The sequence below is a fragment of the Ovis canadensis genome, chromosome 6 (assembly GCF_042477335.2).
Source record: "Ovis canadensis isolate MfBH-ARS-UI-01 breed Bighorn chromosome 6, ARS-UI_OviCan_v2, whole genome shotgun sequence".
Classification (NCBI taxonomy): Eukaryota; Metazoa; Chordata; class Mammalia; order Artiodactyla; family Bovidae; genus Ovis; species Ovis canadensis.
In genome coordinates this window covers 127,088,706-127,103,226 of record NC_091250.1, presented here as the reverse complement: position 1 = coordinate 127,103,226, position 14,521 = coordinate 127,088,706, and the positions used below count along the sequence as shown (strand labels likewise).

The 14,521-nt window shown below is 45.1% G+C and overlaps 1 protein-coding gene across 2 annotated transcripts in view; it reads right to left on the bottom strand.

Moving 5' to 3' along the window:
- C1QTNF7 (C1q and TNF related 7) overlaps positions 1-14,521 on the bottom strand; it is a 126,147-nt gene that overhangs the window by 98,534 nt on the left and 13,092 nt on the right. The window contains exon 1 of one of the 2 annotated variants that reach the window (XM_069594717.1): positions 3,366-3,511. The exons of the other annotated variant lie outside the window; for it this stretch is intronic. The gene's annotated coding sequence lies outside the window, so the exon portion shown is untranslated. Of the gene's footprint in view, positions 1-3,365; positions 3,512-14,521 lie in introns of those variants that run through there. 2 annotated transcript variants of the gene reach the window in all.

Below are 14,521 nucleotides of genomic sequence, written 5' to 3'. Positions count from 1 at the left end.
TGCTCTTTGCTGTGATGGAGGGCTTTGAGGTGGCATAGTGGTAAAGAATCCGCCTGCCAATGCAGGAGATACAAGAGATGTGGGTTTGATCCCTGGATCGAGAAGAGTCCCTGGAGAAGAGAATGGCAACCCTCTCCAGTATTCCTGCCTAGAGAATCCCACAGACAGAGGAGCCTGACAGGCAGAAGTCCATGGGGTCGCAAAGAATTGGACATTTAAATACTGTCTGTCCTCTGGTAGTCACGACCTGTGTTTTCCTCATATTTTATCCCCCTTAACACAGAGCACGGTTTCGAGTGACATGAAAATCTTTCTGGATGGGGAGCAGAGTGAACCTTAATGGAGCCTTAAAAACAACTGCTGTGAAAAGACCAAAACTTTCATTTGAAAAGATGCATGCCCCCAATGTTCATAGCAGCACTATCTGCAATAGTTAAGACGTGAGCAACCTGAGTGTCCATCAGCAGAGGAATGGATAAAGAAGATAGGATACATATACAAAACGGAATACTACCCAGCCATAACAAAGCATGAAATAATGCTGTTTGCAGCAACATGGATGACCTTGAGATCATCATGTTAAGTGAATGTCAGACAAAGGAAGACAAATATCTTATACTATTACTTATTTGTGGAATCTAAAAAAATGATATGAATGAATTTATTTACAGAATAGAAACAGACTCACAGACAGAGGAAACAAACTTATGATTACCAAAGGGGAAAGGGGGTAAAGCGTAAATTAGGAGCTTAGGATTAACAGATACAATCTACTATATATAAAACAGATAAACAACAAGGACCTGCTCTATGGAACAGGGAACTATATTCAATATCTTGTGATAGCCTGTGATGGAAAAGAATCTGAAAAAGAACACTGAATCACTTTGCTATACCCCCAAAACTAATACAGCATTGTAAATCAGCTATGCTGCTGCTGTTGCCAAGTCACTTCAGTTGTGTCCGACTCTGTGTGACCCCATAGACGGCAGCCCACCAGGCTCCCCCGTCCCTGGGATTCTCCAGGCAAGAACACTGGAGTGGGTTGCCGTTTCCTTCTCCAATGCATGAAAGTGAAAAGTGAAAGTGAAGTCGCTCAGTCATGTCCAAATCTTAGCTACCCCATGGACTGCAGCCTACCAGGCTCCTCCAACCATGGGATTTTCCAGGCAAGAGTACTGGAGTGGGGTGCCATTGCCTTCTCCAAATCAGCTATACTTCAGTTATTAAAAATTACTGTGGTCACTTGTTGAACATTAAAGAGATAGAGAGCTGGATGACGGGCTTTGGTGAAAGCTGTGCTGCCTACCTCTCACCCCCTAGACCTCCCTGAAGACCTGCTACTAAAGGGTTAATGTCTGGCACAGCAAGGGGCTTCCATATCCAGCTCTAACCTGCTGACTGTGGAGCCCTGCGCACCATCTCAGTTAATCTCCACCGCTGCTCTCTGCATTGCCCTTCTTATCCATGTTTCTTTGTTGAGAAAAGTAAGATTTAGGGAAGGTGCGAAAGGTGTCTAAACGCACACAACTAGCACGCGGCAGAGCTGGGATTTGTGCTTAACTGTTTGCAATCAGCTGATCCATGTCTGCAAACTGGCAGCCAAGTTTGATCCACAGCTTTGTTTGAGGTTTTATAGATGATCTGAGTTAGTTATTATTTTTACATTCGGGAGCAAATTGAGTGTGACTGAGAAGTTGGTACCCTGTTTGGGCTGGGCATGGAAGCTCTGGTTTTCAGGTCTTCCCTCAGCCCCCTGCATTCATTTGCATTCCCTGCCTGGCCTTGGAGAGAGGCACGTGCGGACCTCTGTAGTCAGCCCCTTACTTTGTAATGCTGTCATCTGTATTATTTCATCCGACCTTCATGCTTTTATGGCTGTTCTGCAGCCAAATGAATTTGCCCAAGATCAGATGTCTAAGTGAGCTGAGATGCAATCTTCTCTAGGCTTTTCTCCCATATTGTTTTCTTGTATTTTTACAACCTGTAAGATGCATAGATCCACTCAGCCCCCACAAGCAAGGCTTAGTTAGGATGTTTCTAGTTCAAGGGTCTCTGGAGATAGCTCTGAGCAAAGCAAGAATTCAGTGGTGCAGACGTGAGCAGGGGTGCGGTGAAACAACAGTGTCTCTATGGAAAAGAATTCTTTCCCCAGTAGTACAGTGACTAAGACTCTGAGCTCCCAACACAGGGGCCCCAGGTTGGGTTCCTGGTCAGAGAACTAGACCCCGCAGGCCGCAACTAAGAGTGTGCACGCCGCAGCTAAGAAAGATCTCATGTGCTGCAATGAAGACCTAGTGCAGCCAAATAAATACATGAAATAAACATTTTACAAAAAAAAAAAAAAAAGAAGCAAGCACATTTTTTCCCCCAAGCAGTTTGCTTCTCATCACCATCTCCTTGCTTCCTAAGGTTAACATGCCGGTCACGGGGTCCTCTCTCTTTAGTGGGTGATCTCTGTTGGAAGAGTTCCTGGAATTCACTCACTGTCAGGATGACATTTCCACATCAAAGGCCTGGGTAATTAGGCCATTTCATGGGAGCACATTAGAGCACAAACAGCCTAAAGTTGCATGCTGGGACCAAGCAGCGCACGGCACAGCACGCAGGGCACGCAGAGCCTCCCAACGACTTCAGCCTCGAGTGTCACGGAATTCTTCTCAGGAAAGTCCCCAGGCTGGCCTCCCCACTTCCTGTCCCTCTCTCAAACCATGGCCAACTTGAAGTGCTAGTGCGGGTCACTCAGCCATATCTGAGTCTTTGTGACCATGTGGACTGTAGCCCTCCAGGCTCCTCTGTCCGTGGGATTCTCCAGGCAAGAATACTGGAGTTGGTGGCCATTCCCTTCCCCAGAGTATCTCCCCAGCCCAGGGATCGAACCTGGGTCTCCTGCATTGCAGGCAGATTCTTTGCTGTCCGAGCCACCAGGGAAGTCCCATATGGCCAGCTTGAAAGTGAAAGAAAGTGAAAGTGAAGTCGCTCAGTCATGTCCAACTCTTTGACTGTAGCCAGCCAGGTTCCTCTATCCATGGGATTCTCTAGGCAAGAATGCTGGAGTGGGTTGCCATTTCCTTCTCCAGGGAATCTTCCTATCCAAGGATTGAACCTGGGTCTCCGGCTTTGCAGGCAGATTCTTTACTGTCTGAGCCACCAGGGAAGTCCCATATGGCCAGCTTAATTCTTCTCAAACTCTGTTCCCCATGTGCCTCCCTCACTCAGAAGCCTTTGATGGGGTCCCAGTTCTTTGAAAATAAAGTCAAAATCACCTCTCCCATACAGTAAGTTCCCTACATATGAACTTTCAAGTCATGAACTTTCAAACATGAGTTTCACAAACGTTAGGCATGAGTGAAATCGCAGCTTACCCTCCGTCTCCTATTGCTGACGATCCTTCAGCTCTGCCAGCTCCCGTCTCCTCTCCCTCTTCTGGCCAGCGATTCTTCTTGCCTGATCACCGGATGCCAGACCCTGTATGAGAGCTGTTGTCCCGTACCACTGAACTTTTAAGGTACTGTACTATAAGATTAAAAATGCTTTCTTCATTTTTGTGTTTTGATGTATTATTTGTGTGAAAAGTATTATAGACTTATTATAGTGCAGTGCTCCGTAGCTGATTGTGCTAGTTGGGTACCTGGGCTCACTTGGTTGGACTTATGAACAAATGGGACTTAAAAACACGCTTGCAGAATGAAACATTCCAGTATGTAGGGGGCTTACTATATTCTGAGTCCTTCACGGTTTGAACCCTATCCAGCCCTTGTCTGACTTGCATCTCACTACTTTCCTTCTGGAATATTCTTCTCTGATCAAACAGGGCTACTTGACCATGGCTAAGGGTCATCAGCAAGTCTTTTTTTCTCCTGTTCACTGGGTGTGTGGGTCCCTATCATTTCCAGACCTTGTCCAGCCTTCTCTCTTCTGATGTTTAAGGCTTCTGACACTCATTGTCCCTAGTTGCAAAGTGGGTTGTGATGAGCATTAAGCTCACTTAACTAGTCCACCACAAAACAGCTGCGGAGGAAGAGGGGCTGGCGCCTCTTCTCCAGGGAGATCCATGCATATTGGGATGTACCTTGACTGAAGGTTTAGGTTCGCAGGAGACATCAGCTTCCAGTATCCAAGGGTTGAAATGGATACAGGGCTTATTGAGTCCTTGTATATTTCTCTTCTTTTTTGTTACTTTGTAAGGTTCATTCATTTATTGATTCAGATACATTGTGAATAAATAGTAGTTTCAGTCTGAATTCTTCGGCTCATATCTCACCCATACACTAGCCATACTTATTTTTCTCTCTTGATAAATGGAGCTAATGGGGCTTCCCAGGTGGCTCAGTGGTGTAGAATTCATCTGCCAATGCAGGAGACACAGAAGATGTGGGTTCGATTCCTGGGTTGGGAAGATCCCCTGGAGGAGGAAATGGCAACCCACCCCAGGGATCTTACCCAGATAATCTCATAGACAGAGGAGCCTGGCAGGCTACAGTCCATGGGGTTGCAAAGAGTGGGACATGAGCGAGTGACTGAACTGAGCATGCATGCACCCAAATGGGACTAAAACCATTCTGAAGGTGTAATTGTGAGGACTGACTGGTACAATGCTTGTCCAGTACCTGTTAGGATGCTGGGCACATTCTAGACACACAGTGGACACCAAGAAAATGCCCCATCTTTCCTTTCAGTGAATTTTGTAATCAATCTGGCACCTCACATACAAGAATCTCGTCCAAATTAGCACAAATTCCCAGGAATGATTTGTTCTGAGATACAAGTTCTATTTGAAGTGTTTGTTTTCATGGGTGTATTGCATGGCTTCTCTTCAATTTTTGTCAGACTAACTTTTGAAGAAAATCTGAAAATAAGAGCCAAAAGAAAATATTCAGCCAACCCTTCCTTTTATGGACTTGTTGGCAAGTTGTCTGTCCAACTAAACAGTCTGTTATGGTCTTGCCCAACTTGATTCTCAAAGAGTCTAAAATGTGTCCTTGAATGACCTTGCTGGCCAGTTTCCTTTAAAATACAATATTAAAATATGTTTTAAAAAGGCAGCACAAAATGTTTCTGGCTCTTTCCTGCCGGACATTGCATCAGCAATTTCCAGGCCTTTGGATTGGAAGGAAAAACAATATTTTGCTCTCTCCCCCATCTGAGCGTAAGGATAACTGGTAATAATATCTACAGATGGCAGCCCAAATGGAAAGCATCTCTTTGACACAGATGATGCAGCTATTTGGAACTCATATTATACATTTTATTACATTCCATTCCCCTCTAAGCTAAGATCCCAGAAATCAAAGCAATCCTCTGGACCCCAGATACCTGGACGTACTTTTGTTGATGTTCAGTTGTTCAGTCTGACTCTTTGCGACCCCATGGACTGTACCCCTCCAGGCTCCCCTGTCCATGGGATTCTCCAGGCAAGAATACTGGAGTGGGTTGCCATGCCCTCCTCCAGGGGATCTTCTTGATTCAAGGGTAGAACCTGAGTCTCCTGCATTGGCAGGTGAATTCTTTACCTCCGAGCCATCTGGAAAGCCCCTGGATGTACTAGGAGGAAAATATTGCTTGCAAATGCAAGCTAATCAGTTTCCAGGGATAATCAGGGGATGTGGAGATTCAGTTTCAGCAAGAGAAGGTGGCCAAATGAGTGGGTGCAAGTTGGATGATTGGGTAGGCAGAAATTAGCAAGGATGACAAGTCCAGGGGAGGAGGAAGGCGTGGACAGATGGTGGAGGAAAACGATGTTGAGAGTGGCCGTTCCTGCTCAAACTCTTCTGCACTTGAGCACAGGGCTCAGGGCACGGTGTTTTCAGGTTCGTATCAGTTGTGGTCAACCCCAATTCTGGCTGCCCTTCAGCTATCTTCCTGGGCACCTGTGTCACTGATGGCACAGACCTCATGCCTGCCTCTCTCTGAAGTGCTTTGTACCCTGCTCAAGTGCTTCTGCAGCCTCTGATATACTTTCCATTTATTTCATCCAGAGGCCCCGGTGCTGGGACACCACCCTTCCAGGCATTGTTTTTTCAGTCGCTCATTATGTCCAGCTCTTTGTGACCCCATGGACTGCAGCACTCCAGGCTTCCTTGTCCTTCACCATCTCCCAGAGTTTTCTCAAACTCATGTCCATTGAGTTGGTGATGCCATCCAACCATCTCATCCTCTGTTGTCCCCTTCTCCTCCTGCCCTCAATCTTTCCCAGCATCAGGGTCTTTTCCAATGAGTCAGCTCTTCGCATCAGGTGGCCAAAGTATTGGAGCTTCAGCTTCAGCATCAGTCCTCCCAATTAACATTCAGGTTGATTTCCTTTAGGATGGACTGGTTTAATCTCCTTGCTGTCCAAGGGACTTGCAAGAGTCTCCTGCAGACTCTTCACAAGAGTCTTTCAGGGCATAGTTTTTGTCTTTTTGTAGGTTTCAAAGGAAGCATGAAATTCTCCAAGGATTCAATTTGTGCTTTTTCTGGAAGTACAGAAGCGAGGTACAAAGGCTGTGGGCTTTGGGGTCACTCCCCAGATTCAGGTGTGAATCTCAGTTTGTCGCTTATTGACTCTGGAGAAATGGAGGGGGCCTCTCTGAATCTCATTTCCTCATCTGGAAAGCTTCCTCATCTGTAAAGTGTGAGGCAGCCTCTTTATGGGCTCTTGTGAGGATTAACAGAAGCCATCAAGTGACATGTTTGACCAGAAAGCAGAAAGTTGAACAAATGACAATTAAAATGAAAGGAGTCACGAGGCATAAAGCAGAGTGCATGCTTGGTCAAGAGCCTGCGATGTATCTGAAATCATCAAAATCAAATCTACCGGGTCAATGTAAATATGTTTTCACTATTTTCCCAAATTTATATTTCACTTTTTAAAAATGTATTTACTTTTTAATTGGACCACAATTGCTTTACAATGTTGTGCTAGGTTTTGCAGTTGTTGATATTGTTGTTTGGCCACTCAGGCATGGTCAGCTCTTTGCAGCACCATGGACTGTAACCCACCAGGGGCTTCTGTCCACGGAATTTTCCAGGCAAGATTTCTGGAGTGGGTTGTACAGTTTTTGCTGAACTACAATGTGCATCAGCTATCAGTATAATTATATGCCCTCCTTTAGGGCCTCCATCCCACCACCCCCCGTCCTGCCCCTCTAGGTCATCACAGAGCACCAAGCTGAGCTCCATGTACTGTACAGAAGCTCCCTGCTCACAGTCTAGTTTACACGTGGTGGCATATAAATGTCAGTGCTTCTCTCGCAGTTTATCCTGCCCTCTCCTCCCCGTGTCAACAAGTCTGTTCTCAATGTCTGCATCTCTATTCCTGTATGACAGATTCTAGGTTCACCCACATCTCTTCAAATGACTGGATTTCATTCCTGTCGCCAAGTAATATTCCAGTATTCCATTCTAGTGTGTGTGTGTGTGTGTGTGTGTGTGTTCCCGTTCCTCTATCAATGGACATCTAAGACGCTTCCTGGTTATTGTAAATAGTGCTGAAATGAACATTGGAGTACATGTGTCTTTGACTTATGATTGTCTCGGGGTATACACCCAGGAGTGGGGTTGCTGGCTCATGTAGCAGTTTTCAGAGAAGGCAATGGCACCCCACTCCAGTACTCTTGCCTGGAAAATCCCATGGATGGAGGAGCCTGGTAGGCTGCAGTCCATGGGTTGCTAGAGTCAGACATGACTGAGCGACTTCACTTTCACTTTTCACTTTCATGCATTGGAGAAGGAAATGGCAACCCACTCCAGTGTTCTTGCCTGGAGAACCCCAGAGACGGGGAAGCTTGGTGGGCTGCCTTCTATGGGGTCGCACAGAGTTGGATATGACTGAAGCGACTTAGCAGCAGCATAGCAGTTTTATTCCCATTTTCTTAAAGATATCCCCAAACTTAAACTGCAAATGTATAAGATGTGGTAGGCTCGTCTTTGACTGAAACTTGTTTGCGTCGCCCCTTCTCTGGAAATAACTTGTCTTGCTGTCGCTCACTCCTCAAGCCACCTTCCTCCCTCTCCCTTTCTGGGTTCCACCACATTTGCAGAAGGATGAAGCTGCGCCTGCTCTGTACTCTTCTTGGCCACTCACTCCTTCCTTTCAAGCCTGATTTCTGATCCCAGAGCTCTCCTGAAAGGTCTCGCCAGCGTCTAGGACGTTATCGATGTGCTCACACTTTGCGTACACATCCAGTCTTGGCAACTGCTGCTTTCTACACCGCTGGCCACTAACTTGCTCTAAAACAGCAGTTCTCAACCTTGGCTGCACATTAGAATCAACGGAGGGACTTTAAAAATAATTTATGCCTGAATTCCAGCATCAGGGGTTCTGCGGTAATGGTCTCAGTTGCAGTCTGGGCACTGGGATTTTTCAAAGCTCCCTTGAGGGTGATGAAGGTGCAGTGAAGGTTGAGAACCACAGCTAGGACTCTCTCCCTCTCTCTTTTATTTACATAATTTTTCAAAGCTCTGTTTCATATCTTCTGAATATCTTTTGGGGTCTCATTCAAATCCTGCTTTTAGAGTGTGGCTTTAGGTAATAAAGGATGCAAGTGCTGTAATTAAGGCAATTTATAGCTGGAGCTTTTGTTTTGGCATCGCTAAAGGAAATCCGCCACTCTTGGTTAATCAGAAAGCTTACTGAATGGAAATTCAAGCTATGACTGAATATGGATATGATGCATAAAGAATGAGGGAAGGAGAAAAGGAAAGAAATCGTTGGATCTTATGATCCAAACAATAGCCCTCTCTGTCTAATGCTTTCTCTTCTATTGTATTCCAACAAAAGTACCAAGAATATTCATCTTTGCTATGATTGACTTACCACCACGTTATGTGGTCACGGCAACCTCGGCCAGATGTATGCTATTATCATAATTGCTCACATCAAAAAAGTGGAGATGGACAGAGTTCCTTCCCCAAGGACCCAAGCCTAGAAAAATGACAGAACTATGATTTTAACTCAGGTCAAATCCTCCTTGGATTAGAAACTGAAGAAATTGATGCCAGTTCAGTTCAGTTCAGTCACTCAGTCGTGTCTGACTCTTTACGACCCCATGAATCTCAGCACGCCAGGCCTCCCTGTCCATCGCCAACTCCCTGAGTTCACCCAAACTCATGTCCATCGAGGTGGTAAAGCCATCCAGCCATCTCATCTTCTGTCATCCCCTTCTCCTCCTGCTTCCAATCCTTCCCAGCATCAGAGTCTTTTCCAATGAGTCAACTCTTGGCACGAGGTGGCCAAAATATTGGAGTTTCAGCCTCAGCATCATTCCTTCCAATGAACACCCAGGACTAGTCTCTTTATAATGCACTGGTTGGATCTCCTTGCAGTCCAAGGGACTCTCGAGAGTCTTCTCCAACACCACAGTTCAAAAGCATCAATTCTTTGGTGCTCAGCTTTCTTCACAGTCCAACTCTCACATCCATACATGACCACAGGAAAAAACCATAGCCTTGACTAGATGGACCTTTGTTGGCAAAGTAATGTCTCTGCTTTTTAATATACTATCTAGGTTGGTCATAACTTTCCTTCCAAGGAGTAAGCGTCTTTTAATTTCATGGCTGCAATCACCATCTGCAGTGATTTTTCTTGGAGAATTGCTTCCAAAATCTTACTTGAGGGAGACTGACAAACACCTGAAATCATTCTCACATCTCCTATCAGTTTTGCCATCTCCAGGGTGAGACCTTTCATCCTTGTCTGTGCGCTTTGGTCTAATTCTTCTCGTCCTCTGGTCTGTCATGCCACCTCCATTTCAGGTTGACAGTGACCTTACTGACACGTGCTGTCCAGAGTCTAGAGTAACAGTGATAGTCCTAGGCACTGACCAGTTATCACACATGTCCGGGGGTCATGGCTAAGTTAGTAACCAAACAGAATCTTTGTGATGATGGTAGATGGGTTCAATAAAGGACAGAAATGATATGGACCTAACAGAAGCAGAAGATATTAAGAAGAGGTGGCAAGAATACATGGAAGAACTGTACAAAAAAATCCTCATGACCCAGATGATCACGATGGTGTGATCACTCATCTAGAGCCAGACATCCTGGAATGTGAAGTCAAGTGAGCCTTAGAAAGCATCACTACAAACAAAGCTAGTGGAGGTGATGGAATTCCAGTTGAGCTATTTCAAATCCTGAAAGATGATGCTGTGAAAGTGTTGCACTCAATATGCCAGCAAATTTGGAAAACTCAGCAGTGGCCACAGGACTGGAAAAGGTCAGTTTTCATTCCAATCCCTAAGAAAGGCAATGCCAAAGAATGCTCAAACTACCACACAATCTCACTCATCTCACATACTAGTAAAGTAGTGCTCAAAATTCTCCAAGCCAGGCTTCAGCAATACGTGAACTATGAACTTCCTCATGTTCAAGCTGGTTTTAGAAAAGGCAGGGCAACCAGACATCAAGTTGCCAACATCCACTGGACCATCCAAAAAGGAAGAGAATTCCAGAAAAACATCTATTTCTGCTTCATTGACTATGCCAAAGCCTTTGACTGTGTGGATCACAAGAAACTGTGGAAAATTCTGAAGGAGATGGGAATACCAGACCACCTGATCTGCCTCCTGTGAGAAATCTGTATGCAGGTCAGGAAGCAACAGTTAGAACTGGACATGGAACAACAGACTGGTTCCAAATAGGAAAAGGAGTACGTCAAGTCTGTATATTGTCACCCTGTTTATTTTACTTATATGCAGAGTACATCATGCAAAATGCCAGGCTGGAAGAAGCACAGCTGGAATCAAGATTGCTGGGAGAAATAACAACAACCTCAGATATGCAGATGACACCACAGTTATGGCAGAAGGTGAAGAGGAACTAAAAAGCCTCTTGATAAAAGTGAAAGAGGAGAGTAAAAAAGTTGGCTTAAAGCTCAACAGTCAGAAAACAAAGATGATGGCATCTGGTCCCATCACTTCATGGCAAACAGATGGAGAAACAGTGGAAGCAGTGGCAGACTTTATTATTTTGGGCTCCAAAATCACTCCAGATTGTGACTGCAGCTATGAAATAAAAAGATGCTTACTCCTTGGAAGGAAAGTTATGACCAACCTAGACAGCATATTAAAAAGACATTAAAACAAATTAAAAAGAGACATTACTTTGCCAACAAAGGTCCTTCTAGTCAAGCCTACGGTTTTTCCAGTAGTCATGTATAGAAGTGAGAGTTGACCCTAAAGAAAGCTGAGCGCCCAGGAATTGATGCTTTTGAACTGTGGTGTTGGAGAAGACTCTTGAGAGTCCCTTGGCCTGCAAAGAGATCCAACCAGTCCATTCTAAAAGAAATCAGTCCTGAATATTCACTGGAAGAACTGATGTTGAAGCTGAAACTCCAATACTTTGACCACCTGACACGAAGTGTTGACTCATTGGAAAAACCCTGATGCTGGGAAAGATTGAGGGCAGGAGGATAAGGGTACGACAGAGGGTGAGATGGCTGGATGGCATCACCGACTCAATGGACATGAGTTTGGGTAAACTCCAGGTGTTGGTGATGGACAGGGAGACCTGGCATGCTGCAGTCCATGGGGTCACAAAGAGTTGGACACGACTGAGCAATTGAACTGACCTGAACTTACATTCTATGTTCAGGAGAAAGTGCTAGAAATAAAGGACTAGGTTTTCATGAGAGGTGGGGGTGGGGTGGGAGGGTAGTCTGAGATGGAAATAAGGGTTTTTCTGTAGGTGTTAAGAGTGAAAGTGACAATCACAGAAAAGGAGAAAGAGTGAAAATGTGGAAACTGAATATCTTTAGAGGAAAATAGAAAAGGATTCAGAGACCGAGGCTTCCCTGGTAGTCTGATAGTTAAGAATCCTCCTTGCAATGCAAGGGACACTGATCTGATCCCTGGTCTGGGAAGATCCCACATACCTTGGAGCAACAAAGCCCTTGTGTTGCAACTACTGAAGCCCGAGTTCCAGAGTCCGTGCTGGACAACAAGAGAAAGCACGGCAGTGAGAAGCCTGTACATCACCAACTAGAGAGTAGCCCCCACTCGGCCCAACTAGCATGCAGCAATGAAGACCAGCCCAACCAAAAGCCAAAAGTAAATAAATATAAATCTTTTCAAAAGAGGATTTGGAGAACCCTTTCCTCCCGCCCTCTCTTCCCTCCCTTCTTTCCTTTATCTGATATTTTTCTTCTGTGAATCACACAGCTGTTGCTTGAACCCTCATTCAGTAAGCTTTCTGGTCAACCCAAGATTGCAACTTTCCTTTAGGAACCTCCTAGCAACCACTTCAACGCCAAATTGCCTTCATTATCAGGTTTGCATTCCTTATGACACAAAACAACATTCTAAACAGGACTGGAGTGAGCTTTTAACACCATACGGGGCTGGATAGTCAGTGCGAGATGAATGGAATGTTGAAAGGAAAGCTGAGATATAGAGAAAACAGTTGTTCCAGGGCAGGACGCGGGTCAGGGCAGGAGGGACGGAATTCATTTCCTTTCCTCAGAGAACACATGGGTCACTTTAAGTCTGAAAGGACTCTGGGTTTGGCTGCCAGGAAGTGAAATTTCACGCTCAATCACAATAACCAGATTGGGCCTTATGGTTCACATAGTTTGTTTTCTTTTGTCTCATGGCTTTGATTTTTTAATTTCCACTTAAACTGCTTCATTTTGCACAATTCTTTTAACTTGCCTCAAATCTTGTATAGCTGGAGCATTCTGACATTTACAAGATTTCTGCTACATCCCAGACACTGCTCAGGGTGTTGCAGAGAAGAACCAATTCTGATTCCATGTTGGAACTGTTTCTTTGACTTGCTTTGTGTTGCTTGTGTTATTATTGTCATTGTTGTTGTTCAGTCGCTGAGTCATGTCTGTCTCTTTGTGAACCCATGAACTGCAGCACATCAGGCTTCCCTGTCCTTCACTATCTCCCGGAGTTTGCTCAAACTCATGTCCATTAAGTCCATGATACCATCCAACCATTTAATCTTCTGTCCCTCCCTTCTTTTCCTGCCCTCAATCTTTCCCAGAATCAAGGTCTTTTCCGATGAATCATTTCTTCTCATCAGATGGCCAAAGCTTTAGAGCTTTGTTGTTATAATCATGTATAATGGCCTGCATCAGAGGACCCTGCCCCTCTGCCTGACTGTTACAATGCTTTTGTTCAGCTCACAGAGAGATAATCTGACCCTGCCCGCCTGTGTATGGCTGCAAGAAAGATGAGATTAACACATCCCTTCCCAGAGGCTGGTCATTCCTGGAGAAGTTTTGCAAGACAGATGGCTCTTTTTACTTGATTTCCTCATTGCCTCATCCTCTTTATATTGTCTTTTGACTTTAGTTCCTCACTGCTCTTCTCCCCGGTTCTGTAAAAGAACCTGGCATCCAGACCCCAATAAGATGGTTATTTTGAGACATTTTCTGCCACCTTCTCTGTCAGCTGTTTTTCAGAATAAAGTCTCTATTCGTTGCCCCCACATCCCTCTCCTATTCATTAGTCTTTCGCATGGTAAGAAGATCAGGCTTGGACTCAGTAGCAAGGGCAATCCACTCAGGGTGCACACGTACTGCAGGGTCTGAAGTGCAGAGGCAAGCAGGCAAAAGCACAGAATTTACACTCTGGGGGTTGTTCTGGAGAAGAAAATGAAGAGGAAGGAGGACTTTGGAGAAGGTGATAGCTGGGATTAAAGAGAAAGGCTGAGAAAGAAGAGAGAAACAAGTGGAGAAGGCGTGAGGACTTCCCTGGTAGTCCAGTGGTGAAGACTCTGCACTTCCAATGCAGGGAATGTGGGCTCAGTCTCTGGTTGGGGAACAGATCCCACATGCTGTTGGGCCAAAAAAAAAAAGAGAGAGAGAGAGAGAATGAGTGAAGAGGGGTTAAGCAAGTGAGAAGCTGTGTTGAATAATGAATTGCAGGACTCAAAGAATGGGGTTGAAAGAGGGAAATGGCTAAATGATGTAGGCTGGGTGGATTTAGGAAGATTTAGGGTGAGGGTAGAAAAGAGAAAAAGGCAGGAGAGGCTGATTATCCACAGAAGAAGGTTGGGTGTTATGGATTTAGTTGTGCCCCACCCCAAATTCATAAGCTGAAGCGTCAAATCTTCAGTGTGACTAAACTTGGAGGCAAGACCTTTAAGAAAGTCATTAAGGTTAAATGAGGTCATAAAGATGGGGCCCTGATCCGACAGAATTTATGTCCTTACAAGAAGAGGAAGAGACATCACAGCAGATTTCTCTCCCTTTTTCTCTCTCTGTGCCACATGAAGACACAGTGGGAAGGTGATCACCTGCAAGCCAGAAAGAGAGTTTTGGACTTCCCTCCTCCAGAACCACAAGGAAATACATTTCTGTTATTTAAGCCCTCAGTCAACAGTGTTACCCTGTTGTGACTGCCTGAGTGGACCGCCACGAGGCATATGGAGCTTTCAAGTCACCAGAAGAGGCCAGGAGAATCACTGTTCACCCCAATCTGCCCATCTCTGGGCATGTGAGCAGCCACACACAGTTTAAATTTCTTCCTGAAATTCAAGAGACGGAAGACTTCGGCTCTGTTGGTGAGGGGATCGCGTATTCACGTTCATG